Here is a 16472-nt window from a genome sequence, read left to right as displayed (position 1 = left end):
CGCCAGGGTCATTGATGAGGAAGGTGATTTGGACGCGATCTTAGAGCAGCGTTGCGGCCGTGATTATGATAGTGAGGTAGAGGATGAAACAAAGACAGTCACACAGGTCGAGACGGTAGCAGAAGTTTATAATCAAACGAACGAGAGCAGACAGGGGCCAGCTCGGCCACGTCAGAGCTCTAGCGCCCAGGTGTCCAGAGTTACATCACCCATGTGTGACGAGGATCAAATTGATGACATTAACCCAATACTGAGCTTCCTACGATCAATGAAAGAAGAAGCTGACGAACAACGTAAGAAGGAGAAGGAAGAAGCTGACGAACAGCGTAAGAAGGACACTCAGGCAATAATTTCGCATATAGAGGAAATTCGTGGGGAATTAATAACAATAAAGAAAGAATGTAGAGAAGCAAAACAAATGTCAATGGCTGCACAAAAAGTAGCAGGCCTGGCCAAAACAACAGCAATAGGGGCAATGAAAGTCGCGGAAGCAACTTCTAAACTCGCAGGGCGCTTGCGACGTACAACACAATCCCACTCAAAATCCCTAGCATTCTTAAAAACTCAAGGTAATATTGCGGTTACGAACATCACGAAACGAATGAAAGAAGTAGAGAGTCGGATAGCAAAACTAGAGCGAAACGGGCACACGAGCACTGCGCGTTCGGATACCAATGATGGAGTACACAGGAGTGTGTCTCCGAGGAAAAGCCCGCCGTGCTCTAGCCCAGTGACAGAGTGCGGAACTAATAATGCACACGCAGAAACAGCGAGTAATAGCTCCAATAATTATAGCCCACCTAGGAGAGTGAATTCTGAGAGCCACTTCCACTGTGATACAGAGGTAGCACATCACAGTTATCAGCAAGATAGAACAGGACACTCAGCAGACGTGCAAGTATCGGAAACGAGTGACAACACCAGTGCGAGGATCAGACAGGATTTTGATCACAATCACTTCCTGTCGATACTAAAATTCCAGAAGTTCAGAGATAATGGAGGGTCGATGCATCCGAAGAGCTGGGTGACGCAGTTCACTAATTCATTACCGTCATCATGGCCAACCCACGCAAAATTAGAATTCATGTGTGGACACATCGAAGGCCAAGCCGCGGAAAAGATGCGGGGTGTGGCAGCGACGTGTCGGACCTATCAGGAATTTGTTGGTGCATTCCTGCGTACCTACTGGTCAAAGGAAACGCAAGACAGGATTAAAGAGGAAATAATATTTTGTCCTGAACTGGAAGTGTCCGGGCATAGGAACGCAACCAAATTTTTTGATGATTTACTCAAGAAGAATCAGTTTTTAGATAGTCCATATAGCAACGGAGAAATCATTAAATTTTGCTTTTCCAAATTGCCTATTAGGTATCAACAGACACTTGTCGGGAAGTGTGGATCTGACATAGAAGCATTCAAGAGTCTATTGCGCGAACTCGAAGTAGTCTTCGATAAACAAGACGCAAAGGACAGGAAGAAGGCGCAAAATAACAAATACCACGGGCCAGCAAGGGCAGACGACAACAGATCGCATAATCGCGCTCGTCGGTTAGGAAACCGGCGTTACGGAAATCAAGGTTACGCAAGTCAAGGTTATGGAAACCAGAGACACGGAAACGAGAACGTTAGGGAACAAGGTCAATCTAGACAAGGAATCTGGGACAGGAGGAATGACGAACGGCAAAGCGACCGTAATTGGAGAGAGCGAAATCAAGGACAACAGGAGAACCGGGAGATAGAAATTAGACCTCCAAATCCTAATACACGTCAGAGGAGGGGGAGTCTAAGAAGGGATTGACGCTAGTCCATAGGACTCCACCACTTCTCTCACACAAAGAAGTTCGTGGAATAGTAGTAGTGTAAGAAATGTACATAGTAGAATAGGCAAAGATATGAACCTTTTTTCGGGGAACAATAACCGTTGCATTAATAGATTAAGATTGCTAAAGTGTTAACACGCTGCGTTGTCTTGCATAAGAATTTACTGCTGCTATCCTCTTTTTGTTTATGTTTGCGATCTCCAATGTCGATGGAGTAGGAGACACTACCTTTCCATGAGCAATGTTTTAGTCCTTTCCTATCTGGTGTCCATGTTAAGGGATAAGGATGAGTGACGAGACGTCGCACAAACGGGCGCATACAAGAACGTGCTCTTAGAAGCGTTCTGAGAGGTCGTGATACGCTCCATAGCGGCCACAACCAGTTCGTGAGACGTTCATACCAATGCTTGCAGGCACGCGTCAGTGCACTGCACGATTGTGGTATATTGCGCGATTTCGAGGGTGAATATGGGCAGTATAGTTTTTGCAGAGCTGCGCCGGTATCGTTGTCTTGCAAGTCGGGGTGAACCTGTGAGCATTTGACTCTAATGGTGCCCTAGACGAGAGAAATGAGGGCATAAAAGCCTACCATGCTAATGTGCTGGTTGGGGATTTAGCGTGCTGCTCGTTTTTGTCACAGATGAATCACCAAGGAATTGTACTTGGATATTCGTGACATACTGTGTAGCTGGCGTGTGTTGGGTGTCTGAATCCTCAACAGGAACCAGTCCTGGCTTGGTCATATTACATTGCTTCTGGAAAGGTGTACTTCGATCGCGAAAACCGCTTCACATAGAGAAGGAAGTTGCAACTATAAATTTATTGTCGTGTATAGCCATGGCTAACCCAGTCTCTGGAGTTTCAGTGAGGCGTAATGAAAACTCGGAGGTCATGTCGTACGGCGCGCACATCACTGTCGTCAATAGCGGCGAGCAGCAAGACATCTCAGCGTAACAGGAACTATGTAAGGGTATTGTATAAGGTAAATAAAATAAATAAATAAATAAATAAATAAAATAAAATAAATAAATAAATAAATAAAAGGGAAAGTACGATACTAGGATAAGTTAAACTGTAGGATTTAACAATAACTAGATTAATATTGTGGGGGTTTTCTACCACAAGTGTGGCGCGCGCCTGTTGAGTTGCTATTTTTCAGGTCACCAAACCACAGACCCGAGATGGAGGGACGACGGGCGAGCGAAAGTAGCGTAGTTGCATGTTCTTTATAGCACAGTAAAACTTAGACCTGCATAACAACATAATTTAATTAAAAGACGTAGAATGTAGATCGTTGGGATATGGTAGTTAATTCTTGAAGCATGTCTACTGTCGATCTATATAATTAATAGTAATATTAGTGCGGGCCCGCACATTTAGTTGTTCATCCATTATAAAGCATCAGTTATCACACACCATGTACATACTGAGATCAGTCTCTACACATATATCAAAATAAATTATTTCCATGTCTAGATTAGATGTTATAATGATTGCCATAGATTAATAACTATAAAAGTAAAATAAGAGTGTCTGAAATGACAGACCATCAATGTATCACTATGTAAATTTATTATAACATAGAAGGTCATGGGAAAAAGTTAGGCTTAAGATTTTTGTCAGAACTGTGCAGATGACGGGTATCGTGGCAATGCAGAGGCCAGCCAGCGCAAAAACAAGAGGTCTTGGGCTACCTGCTAGAGGGCGAGCGTCCCGTCCTACACGCTGACAGTCACCCGGCTGCCTACCTGAGGGATTACACGGGACCCTCGCCCCGCCACAAGCGAAAGTGGGGCTGGCCGTTGACCCTGACACGCGACAGCCTGCTAGCTCTCCGGACGCGGCAGCCGCTTGGAGGGATTCCCTGCGGCAGACCACGTTGTCGTGAGTACACGAAGAAGATCACATATCGTGTCAGAACCTGCGCCTCATGTGCCTCAGGACAGAAAGGGACGCTCTATACTCACCTGTTTGGGTTTTTACAACTCACTAGCATTGGCCGATCTGCATACACAAAGCAGCATCGTGCCACACTAACAAATGTATGGTCTCATGTCTTACTTCTCCTCTCTATTAGAGAGCAGTTTTTAACAATAGTCGCTCCTAGTTCGATCCTGTATGGATGACCTCACACACTTGTGGAGTCACTCCACGTGCCATCATCCCTCGTCGAACTGCAATATTGGGAAACGTAAAGTTCTGTCCAGCGAGAGAAGAGACCTAGACTAGTGATGTATCCCAACAAGGAGATCTCAGAGACAATTAATCGACGTGAGGAGAACCTATCACTGTGTCTTCCTACCGTACTGCCGTGATCATATGCGTGGGTCTGACTACAATCTCAACAGCGTACTGCAGACACTCCAGAACTCCCTATTGCTGTTGCCACAACGTAGCAACTACACCCGACGTTTAGCCTTATGTGATGTCAGTACGGTGGAATTTGTGAAGTGCCACGGATATTTCTAACAATGTGATTTAGTGCCTCATTCTCAGCACAGTCGTGAACTTTGTGCAATGTGCACGCACAATTTGATGCCCCATGAACCTTGTTTTTTTTGTTTTTCTTAAATTTCTTTCTCTTATGTTGTTTCTGTAATGTATGTTATACCTTGTATGCGTTTGTGTTTTACACTGTAATTCTTATTACAGATTACTGTATTGTTCTCCACATCATGTTTTTTTTGTATTTTGTGTTTATTGTTGTGTGTATGCTAACAGTGTGCCTGAAGTCCCCATAAACTGAAGCAGATACCACCACTGTCATTGTGAATGGACCATCAGTTCAGGGAACATTTTGTAAAGGTTATTCTTGCTGCAGGGAGACAGAATGAATCGGAGGTTGTAACTAGATTCGGAAAACTCACAAAGAGATTGTTAACTTAAGTATTACCATGTGTGAGTGAGGTCAGGTTAGTTTAATGATTAAAATTGTTGTAACATCTTGGGCATTTAATTGCGGAGCACTCCAACTCTGATTGTAAAGAATAAACTGCTCCATATTTGGCTCAGATGCCCGGGCCATGTTTAGAGCGTGAATGTCTGCGTGAATCGGTGTTTGGAAGGGGCTCCCTGGGTATGGATGTGTGATGTGAGTGTTAGTGTTCCATATTAAGAAGGTGAAGTTGGCTACATCATAAATAATCCTCCCTCTATGAGCTGCATTTTTCAGTTGCAGTGATTTTCTTTATAGAGTGCGGCATGTGGAGTCACTTTGTAAGATTGTTCTTGGGCGATTGACTCACTACCTTGCTCCTAAGTGAGCCAACCGCTCACCAATTACAATCTAAAATGGCGTAGGGGCAATGAGAGGTGGCATGAGCCCCCTCTCATATTTCTATCTTACGATTCTCCTCTCTAGTTGCATGCGGTGGAGGTTCCGTTGTTCCTTCACACGCGGACTTCCCATGTAGCGTCTCTCGCCACCCGGGTGGTCCAGTGACAGGCGGGCTCTTCTCACTTTGAAAGGGTAGGCTGACAGGTGTGGGGGTCGAGTGAATACTTTCCGGACGCCGACATTGTCAGGAGACGCGGCCGCGAAAGCCGGAAGTGGCGGCTGGGCTGGAGATTCCGTTGCTTCGCAGAAGCTTTGCGAAAACACTTTCTGGCGGGCTACCAGCGAGGCGTGGGAATGACTTGTGTACCCACGCAGTTGTGGCGGGAAAATTCCCGCACTTTCTGCAAAATCAGCACAGAAATTGGCGCCAAGAATCTCCATTGGTGGAATGGTAGTGCTCCGGCAATGGAGTGGAATTTCCGCCGGTTTTCGAGTTGCTGATTGGAACGTAACCACGGCCACTGTCGTGGGGGCGGGAATGTTCGGTGTTCGGCCTGTGCGGGTGCTCTGGGTAGTCGGCAGTCGCCTTTCGGTCGAGGACGTCAAAGCAGCCAGCCCTCGCCTGCGGTACGCCAGATCGTGTTCTGGGAGAAAAGAAGACTGTTGGTAATGTACGTCCGCAGCACCGGCAGATAGGGATTTTCCTAGGTGATAATCAGAGCTCAGCAGAGCGCGCCTGTTCATCCTCTTCTAACTTTGTTCAGTTTCGAGTAACAGCAATTACCATTGGGTTAGCTGTGTGTCTCTCTTGAGATTTGAGTGGAAAGGAATTGGCTCCACATACCACTTCGTCTTAAACCTCACGATCTAAGTTAGGGACAACTTCACCTTTATAGTGTTTGTATGAATCTCCAATTTTAGCCAATTTGATGTTTTATAAATTTGCTGTGTTTCTTTTACTATTCTGTGTTTAATCTTAATAAATCATATTGTTATTTTGAACAGAACTTTCATTCTGTTAATCAATAGAGCAACCCTATCATTCCTCACTATGCTAATGAAACCTTTGTTTATTTAACTTATGTATCAAATTAAATTACTGCAGGTGCCAAACTCTCTTCTACTCCACTAGCAGGGTTGATTAGAGTCAGTTCGCGTATTTTTTTTATCCTTGTGCAACAGCAAAAGTCGGAGTTAGAATAGGGGGGGCTTAGAGCATGATTTACACATGTGGATTCTAGTAGAATTTAGTGATAAATACACTACTAGCCCCGGCACCTCGCAGAAGCAACGAACAGATAGGACACGCTACAGTAGGGGTACGGCAGTTTGCCATTTAATTAATGAAACACTGCACCAGTAACGCATTTTTTCACGGTTAGTACGACGTGTTTGAGAATTTATTCTGAATGTCAAGTGCACTTAAGTAAATATTTCCACTTCGTACTAACCGTGAAAAACTGCGTGACTGGTGCAGTGTTTCACTATTTACATCAAGTTTTCGAGAACATCGATAATGATGAATGAAATTACGGCTAGTTTACAGAATAGCATGAACTATACAAAATAAAATAAAAAGTGTTGGATGTAGCATATATGCTACATATATAAAGGACTCAAGAGGCTAACAAAATCTGCAGCTAGTTTACTTCCTCAGCCGCGTCATACTCGATAATGGGTCCGTTTCTCTGATGTGTTTTTCAGCGCAGCACTGTCTGGGTCTTTCAGCGGTCACGTTGTTCGGCCGCTGTAGAGCGAGCTGTTGCCACCAGTGGACTGGTATAGCGCTGGAGGGGGAAGCTGGGCTGTCCCCCAGGGCACAGTGTTTTGATTGCGGTGGGCCGCCGACCGCAACATCAGCGAAGCCCCCTTTGACGGTCTGCAAGCGATGGTAATGCCTGCTACCTAACACACTGGCCGTGAACACACACACACACACACACACACACAGAGAGAGAGAGAGAGAGAGAGAGAGAGAGAGAGAGAGAAGGTTGGAGAGGGATGGACAACCCATCATTAGGCCGGTATTACACTATCAAATTTCTTTGTCCAATATCTTTGTCAAAGATATTTGATAGTGTAATAGGGATCTTTGACAAATGTCGTCCAATATTTGATCAAATCTAGGCCGAGGCCGTATATTTGATCAAAGAAATCGCTTGTCTTCTGTTCACTGTAGTGCGGTATGTTACCACGCGGAGCGCTAGCATCGCTGCAGCGTTCTGTCGTCTGTAGTGTTTTTATAACCATTGCCGGTAAATACAATTGGTGTGTGCCGACAACTACAGAATTAATAGAGATGTCTGAAGCTGATGAGGCGCTTTACAACGTGAGGCACCCTGAATACAAAAATAGATTAAGAAGATTGGAGACCTGACCTAACCTAACCTAACCTACCCTAACATAACCCTCTCCTGTAGCAAGGAATCGGAGTGTTATAGTGAGCCTGTCTTCTGAAGATGTAGCAGTTCTTAAGTGAAAATTGTGCTTTGTGATATGAGGATACACTTCATTGAGCACATACAGAAATGTATGCTCATGCATTCTTAAGTAATTGATGTACGACTTGACGTCTTCCACTGTAAGCTCACGTAACAAGTTTTGTTGAATGCTTTTATCGTGTCGTCGTAAAACCCGCGGCTTCACCCAGATTAGATTAGTTTTTCGTTCCATAGATCCGTGCTGAGGAGATCCTCGTGGATGTGGAACATGTCGATTTTTTTTAAGCTGAAATAAAAATACTAATAGTATGAATAAATACAATACATCATTTGTTTCTATTAAAAATTTCGCCAATGGAGTAGAAGGAGTTGGCCAGTAGTAAGTCTTTCAGGCTCCTTTTAAACTGATAAACTGATCTTTATTTCTAACTAAATTTTTTATGTTTCCTGGCAAATTATTGAAGATGAGTCAGTGTTCCTGAGTAGTGGACCCCTTTTTGAACTAAAGTAAGTGCTTTTAAGTCCTTGTGCAGATCATTTTTGTTCCTGGTATTGTATGTATGAACTGAGTTGTTTGTTGGAAAAAGAGATATATTATTTACGACAAATTTTATTAAGAAGTAAATATACTGAGAGGCAGTAGTTAGTATACCCAGTTCTTTGAAGAGGTTTCTGCAGGAGGTCCGTGAATTTACTCCACAAATAATACGTATTACACGCTTTAGGACCTTGAAAACTTTTGTTTGACTTCACGATTTACCCCAAAATATTATCCCATATGACATTATGGAATGAAAGTATGCAAGCTTTTTCATTTTTATGTTTCCTATGTCTGCTAACACTCTAATTGCAAATACAGATTTGTTAAGGCGTTTCTGCAGTTCTGTGGTGTGCTCCTCCCAACTGAATTTATTATCAAGTTGTAATTCCAGGACTTTTAAGACTGTCAACCTCGTATGTATGGTTCCATTTTTTCCCCCCACTTCTTTTCTGCATGTGCACACAATGCAATTGGAGTACGTAGAACTACTGCGGTTAATAACAAGTTGTTGTCAGCCATCTTGAACTTTGACGAAAAATTTGATGACAGTGTAATACCCCTTGTAGCGCTACGTCAAAGATCTTTGTCAAATATATTGGACGGAATACTGGATCACATCTTTGATCAAATCTTTGACAAAGAAATTTGATAGTGTAATACCGGCCTTAGACAAAGTACTTATGACTGTTCAAGCGCTAAAGAAGATACACCGCCCCTCCGTAATGTTCCGAGAATGATTTTATTTCAAGCCTATAAAGTGGCATCGGCTCACTAACTACGCTGGCAGCTACAACTAACAAGTGTTACGGCACAGAATTTTAAGGGGTAGAAATTAGAAAAGTTTTTTGTTGGAACTCACTCACATTGTCACAGGCAAATTCAAATCATACCTGAGACAGAGGCTGAAGGAGGAAATTAGCCATTATTCATTAATTAAAACTTTCAGGCTGAAATGCCGTGGTCCATCTATGAAACTTCTCTTCCTGACGTTTCATTGGCTACTGCAGGCAACATCTTTTGAGGTGAGTCGGCGACTAGCTGCTAGGCGCTGGAGGTACCGCTTATATAGAGCTCATCACGTACTTTCGACTTTAAAACTATCTCTGGCTAGGGCCATCCCTCTCGATTACAGATAACCGACTGTAACATCGTTGGTACAAAGACGACCGCCATACCTACAAGCACGAAAATAATTTTAATAAAAAAGAAGAAGGATTAAAACTAGACACGATATGGCGGTCGACTTTGTACCATCGAAGCGACAATCGATTACCTGTAATCGAGAGAGATGGCACTAGCCAGAGATAGTTGTAAAGTCGAAAGCACGTGATGAGTGGTGGCGCCATCTAAGCGCTCTATACAAGCGGGACCTCCAGCGCCTAGCACCCAGTCGCCGACCTCAGAAGATGTTGCCCGCAGTAGGCAACGAAATGTCAGGAAGGAGAAGAAGTTTTATATATGGACCACGGCAATTCAGCCCGGAAGTTTTAATTAATGAAGACGCCGGCCGTGAAAGCTTACATGTTATCAATGAGCCATTATGTCGCATGTGCGTCAGATCGACGACACTGTCTGTCGTATAGGGAATAAGCATTCAGCAGAAAAGAGGACGGGAAAGCAAAGGAAGAGAGACAAGCATATTCGTTAGCTCGTGAGGCGTGTTGCAAGAAACTGTATCTGTTTCGTAATAGCACATAGCGAGGGTCCGAAACTGCAGTTAAGAGCCTGTTTATTGAATATAGCAGATGGGATGAGAAGTTCCGCCTTATGCAAGACACCTTTTTTCTTTTGTTTCACCCATACATGTTTCAGCACTTTTGTGCTATCCTCAGTGGGTTCTATTTTTATTTTTAACTTACATTATATTATTGTCCTCTTGTTTTGGTAGCTGTTATGCTACACAATATACAACATGTCATAGTTTTGAAGTTGTGGTACGTTTTCCTGTTTTGTTGGCGAAGTAAATGGGCTTACTTTTTTGCCTGTGTTCGTGTGGTAATGCAGTTTTTCGATTACTCAAAACTTAGGCGGAGTTTTCGCTGCCATTACGTGTTGTTGTGGCTGTGTGGCGTTCATTTGTTTCAACCATACATGTTTCAGCACTTTTGTGCTATCCTCAGTGGGTTCTATTTTTATTTTTAACTTACATTATATTATTGTCCTCTTGTTTTGGTAGCCGTTATGCTACACAATATACAACATGTCATAGTTTTGAAGTTGTGGTACGTTTTCCTGTTTTGTTGGCGAAGTAAATGGGCTTACTTTTTTGCCTGTGTTCGTGTGGTAATGCAGTTTTTCGATTACTCAAAACTTAGGCGGAGTTTTCGCTGCCATTACGTGTTGTTGTGGCTGTGTGGCGTTCATTTGTTTCAACCATACATGTTTCAGCACTTTTGTGCTATCCTCAGTGGGTTCTATTTTTATTTTTAACTTACATTATATTATTGTCCTCTTGTTTTGGTAGCCGTTATGCTACACAATATACAACATGTCATAGTTTTGAAGTTGTGGTACGTTTTCCTGTTTTGTTGGCGAAGTAAATGGGCTTACTTTTTTGCCTGTGTTCGTGTGGTAATGCAGTTTTTCGATTACTCAAAACTTAGGCGGAGTTTTCGCTGCCATTACGTGTTGTTGTGGCTGTGTGGCGTTCATTTGTTTCAACCATACATGTTTCAGCACTTTTGTGCTATCCTCAGTGGGTTCTATTTTTATTTTTAACTTACATTATATTATTGTCCTCTTGTTTTGGTAGCCGTTATGCTACACAATATACAACATGTCATAGTTTTGAAGTTGTGGTACGTTTTCCTGTTTTGTTGGCGAAGTAAATGGGCTTACTTTTTTGCCTGTGTTCGTGTGGTAATGCAGTTTTTCGATTACTCAAAACTTAGGCGGAGTTTTCGCTGCCATTACGTGTTGTTGTGGCTGTGTGGCGTTCATTTGTTTCAACCATACATGTTTCAGCACTTTTGTGCTATCCTCAGTGGGTTCTATTTTTATTTTTAACTTACATTATATTATTGTCCTCTTGTTTTGGTAGCCGTTATGCTACACAATATACAACATGTCATAGTTTTGAAGTTGTGGTACGTTTTCCTGTTTTGTTGGCGAAGTAAATGGGCTTACTTTTTTGCCTGTGTTCGTGTGGTAATGCAGTTTTTCGATTACTCAAAACTTAGGCGGAGTTTTCGCTGCCATTACGTGTTGTTGTGGCTGTGTGGCGTTCATGTATGGGTGAAACAAAAGAAAAAAGGTGTCTTACATAAGGCGGAACTTCTCATCCCATTTTCTTAGCAAGCACGGAGACAACAAGAAGAACTGCACCACAATATGATTGAATATAGCAGAATAAGCAGGACACATTCTGTCATTACAAATCGAGCTTTGCGTCATAGCCTCACGTTTCCTCCCTTCAAATACTGCACTTCTCCAGTTCTGTCGTCTGACTAGGGCCTCCCGTCGGGTAGACAGTTCGCCGGGTGCAAGTCTTACGATTTGACGCCACTTCGGCGACTTGCGCGTCGATGGGGATGAAATGATGATTAGCACATCACAACACCCAGTCCGCCGGCCGAAGTGGCCGTGCGGTTCTAGGCGCTGCAGTCAGGAACCACGAGACCGCTACGGTCGCAGGTTCGAATCCTGCCTCGGGCATGGATGTGTATGATGTCCTCAGGTTAGTTAGGTTTAACTAGTTCGAAGTTCTAGGGGACTAATGACCCCAGGAGTTGAGTCCCATAGTGCTCAGAGCCATTTGCCACACCCAGTCCCTGAGCGGAAAAATCTCCGACCCGGCCGGGAATCGAACCCGGGCCCTTAGAATTGACTTTTCGTCGTGCTGAGCACTCAGCTACCGGGGGCGGACAGTTCTTGTGATGAGTTGATCGTTGGGATCCATGGCATCCCCAGTAACGGCGCTCGATTTCATGATTACGACACTATAGTTATCTATGTCCTATGTGCTCCAGCACAGTCTACGAACTAGCGGAAGATTCTGATGGCCTTCACCAGATGAACTTCCTGTTGCTCGCCGCCTAACATCTACTGATCGAGAAACTGTCTTCCGACAACACTACATTGTAGAGTCATAAATTTGGACGACATTGTCCATGGCGACCTGATGCTGTATTTAGGCTAAAACCAACAATCGACATCGCAATAATATTTATTTATTATATAATAATATTTGTTTATAATATTTATAAACAAACATTATTACTGTCTCGACTGTTGGTTTTAACCTGAACATCGCAGAATGTTACCAGAAGTCAAAGTGAATTGACCCTGTGATTTGTACACTACTGGCTATTAAAATTACTACACCAAGAAGAAATGCAGATGATAAACGGGTATTCATTGCACAAATATATTATACTAGAACTGACATGTGATTACATTTTCACGCAGTTTGGGTGCATAGATCCTGAGAAATCAGTACCCAGAACAACGACCTCTGGCCGTAATAACGGCCTTGATACGCCTGGGCATTGAGTCAAACAGAGATTGGATGGCGTGTACAGGTACAGCTGCCCATGCAGCTTCAACACGATACCACAGCTCATCAAGAGTACTGACTGGCGTATTGTGACGAGCCAGTTGCTCGGCCACCATTGAGCAGACGTTTTCAATTGGTGAGAGATCTGGAGAATGTGCTGGCCAGGGCAGCAGTAGAACATTTTCTGCATCCAGAAAGGCCCGTACAGGACCTTCAACATGCGGTCGAGCATTATCCTGCTGAAATAAAGGGTTTCGCGGGGATCGAATGAAGGGTAGAGCCACGGGTCGTAACACATCTGAAATGTAACGTCCACTGATCAAAGTGCCGTCAGTGCGAAAAAGAGGTGACCGAGACGTGTAACCAATGGCACCCCGTACCATCACTCCGGGTGATACTCCAGTACGCCGATGACGAATAAACGCTTCCAATGTGCGTTCACCGCGATGTCGCCAAACACGGATGCGACAATCATGATGCTGTAAACAGAACCTGGATTCATCCGAAAAAATGACGTTTTGCCATTCGTGCAGCAGGGTTCGTCGGTGAGTACATCATCACAGATGCTCCTGCCTGTGATGCAGCGTCAAGAGTAACAGCCACGGTCTCCGAGCTGATAGTCCATGTTGCTGCAAACGTCGTAGCACTGTTCGTGTAGATGGTTGTCGTCTTGCAAACGTCCCCATCTGTTGACTCCGGGATCGAGACGTGGCTGCACGATCCGTTACAGCCATGCGCATAAGATGCCCGTCATCTCGACTGCTAGTGATACGAGGCCGTTGGGATCCAGCACGGCGTTCCGTATTACCCTCCTGAACCCACCGATTACACATTCTGCTAACAGTCATTGGATCTCTACCAACGCGAGCAGCAATGTCGCGATACGATAAACCGCAATCGCGATAGGCTACAATCCGACCTTTATCAAAGTCGTAAACGTGATGGTACGGATTTCTCCTCCTTACACGAGGCATCACAACAGCGTTTCACCAGGCGACGCCGGTCAACTGTTGTTTGTGTATGAGAAATCGGTTGTAAACTTTCCTGATGTCAGCACGTTGTAGGTGTCGCCACCGGCGCCAAACTTGTGTGAATGCTCTGAAAAGGTAATCATTTGCATATCACAGCATCTGCTTCCTGTCGGTTAAATTTCGCGTCTGTAGCATGTCATCTTCGTGGTGTAGCAATTTTAATGGCCAGTAGTGTAGTATTTATGAATATTAATAATCAGTACGAAAAAATGAGAACGGCTTTGCCGCAGTGGTAACACCGGTTCCCGTCAGATCACCGAAGTTAAGCGCTGTCGGGCTGGGCTAGTACTCGGATCGGTGACCATCCGTTCTGCCGAGCGCTGTTGGCAAGCGGGATGCACTCAACTCTTATGAGACAAACTGAGGAGCTACTTGATTGAGAAGTAGCGGCTCCGGTCTCGTAAACTAACATACGTCAGGGAGAGCGGTTGCTGACCACATGCTCATCCATACCCGCAACCAGTGACGCCCGGGTCTGAGGATGACACGGCGGCCGGTCGGTACCGTTGGGTCTTCAAAGGCCTGTTTGGACGGAGTTTAGTAGTGAGTATGAAAAACCAAAAGAATTCATCCTTTGCATAAGTCTTTGCATAAAATCTGAGGCTAGTCACGGGCGTAAAAATTTAACTGAACGGCGTTGTTTGATGTAGCAACATTTCCAGTTTCTAAATCTACATCCACGTATATACTTCGCAACATACAGCATGGTTCGTGGCGTAGGTACCCGTTACCACTACCAGCTATTTCTTTTCCTGTTTCACTCGTAATCAGTGGGAGGGAAGAGCGACTGTCTATATGTCTCCGTATGTGCCATAATGAGCCTAAATGGGCTGGCGTTTACATACAGCTTTCTAAGGAATCTGGTAGTCTGCTCGGCAATGGTGCTGCACGTAATCTCAAAAGCTGGAATGCATAAAGGTATGATTAATCGAGCGGTGTAGAACGCCTGGTACCCGTGGTCTAGGGGTAGCGTCTTTGATTCATGATCAAAACGTCTTCGGTCCCGGGTTCGATAAACGCCACTGCCTAAATTTTGATAAATAATCAGCATTGGCGGCCGATGACTTCCGGCAAAAGAAGTCAGCCTCATTCTGCCAACGGCCTTGTCAAAGAGGGCGGAGAAGCGGATAGAGGTTCAGGGCACTCTCTTGTCCCAGGGGTGGGTAATTGCCCCTAAAGGCGGAAGAATCAGCAATGATCAACGACATGAGGATGCAGAAGGCAATGGAAACCACTGCATTAAAGACACGTAACGTGTATCCACAGGACTTGTGGCCTGTAATTGAAGATGTGTCAAGATGATCTCTCCATTGGCAAAAGATTCCGGAATAGTCCCCCATTCGGATCTCCGGGAGGGGACTGCCAAGGGGGAGGTTACCATGAGAAAAAGATTGAATAATCAACGAAAGGATAACGTTCTACGAGTCGGGGCGTGGAATGTCAGAAGCTTGAACGTGGTAGGGAAACTAGAAAATCTGAAAAGGGAAATGCAAAGCCTCAATCTAGATATAGTAGGGGTCAGTGAAGTGAAGTGGAAGGAAGACAAGGATTTCTGGTCAGATGAGTATCGGGTAATATCAACAGCAGCAGAAAATGGTATAACAGGTGTAGGATTCGTTATGAATAGGAAGGTAGGGCAGAGGGTGTGTTACTGCGAACAGTTCAGTGACCGGGTTGTTCTAATCAGAATAGACAGCAGACCAACACCGACAACGATAGTTCAGGTATACATGCCGTCGTCGCAAGCTGAAGATGAACAGATAGAGAAAGTGTATGAGGATATTGAAAGGGTAATGCAGTATGTAAAGGGGGACGAAAATCTAATAGTCATGGGCGACTGGAATGCAGTTTTAGGGGAAGGAGTAGAAGAAAAGGTTACAGGAGAATATGGGCTTGGGACAAGGAATGAAAGAGGAGAAAGACTAATTGAGTTCTGTAACAAGTTTCAGCTAGTAATAGCGAATACCCTGTTCAAGAATCACAAGAGGAGGAGGTATACTTGGAAAAGGCCGGGAGATACGGGAAGATTTGAATTAGATTACATCATGGTCAGACAGAGATTCCGAAATCAGATACTGGACTGTAAGGCGTACCCAGGAGCAGATATAGACTCAGATCACAATATAGTAGTGATGAAGAGTAGGCTGAAGCTCAAGACATTAGTCAGGAAGAATCAATACACAAAGAAGTGGGATACGGAAGTACTAAGGGATGACGAGATACGTTTGAAGTTCTCTAACGCTATAGATACAGCAATAAGGAATAGCGCAGTAGGCAGTACAGTTCAAGAGGAATGGACATCTCTAAAAAGGGCCATCACAGAAGTTGGGAAGGAAAACATAGGTACAAAGAAGGTAGCTGCGAAGAAACCACGGGTAACAGAAGAAATACTTCAGTTGATTGATGAAAGGAGGAAGTACAAACATGTTCCGGGAAAATCAGGAATACAGAAATACAAGTCGCTGAGGAATGAAATAAATAGGAAGTGCAGGGAAGCTAAGACGAAATGGCTGCAGGAAAAATGTGAAGACATCGAAAAAGATATGATTGTCGGAAGGACAGACTCAGCATACAGAAAGTCAAAACAACCTTTGGTGACATTAAAAAAAGCAACGGTGGTAACATTAAGAGTGCAACGGGAATTCCACTGTTAAATGCAGAGGAGAGAGCAGATAGGTGGAAAGAAAACATTGAAAGCCTCTATGAGGGTGAAGATTTGTCTGATGTGATAGAAGAAGAAACAGGAGTCGATTTAGAAGAGATAGGGGATCCTGTATTAGAATCGGAATTTATAAGAGCTTTGGAGGACTTGCGGTCAAATAAGGCAGAAGAGATAGATAACATTCCAACAGAATTTCTAAAATCAT

Source organism: Schistocerca nitens, chromosome 12 (genome assembly GCF_023898315.1).
Source record: "Schistocerca nitens isolate TAMUIC-IGC-003100 chromosome 12, iqSchNite1.1, whole genome shotgun sequence".
Lineage (NCBI taxonomy): Eukaryota > Metazoa > Arthropoda > Insecta > Orthoptera > Acrididae > Schistocerca > Schistocerca nitens.
The sequence above is the reverse complement of the archived record's forward strand: the minus strand, read 5'-3'. Positions refer to the sequence as shown.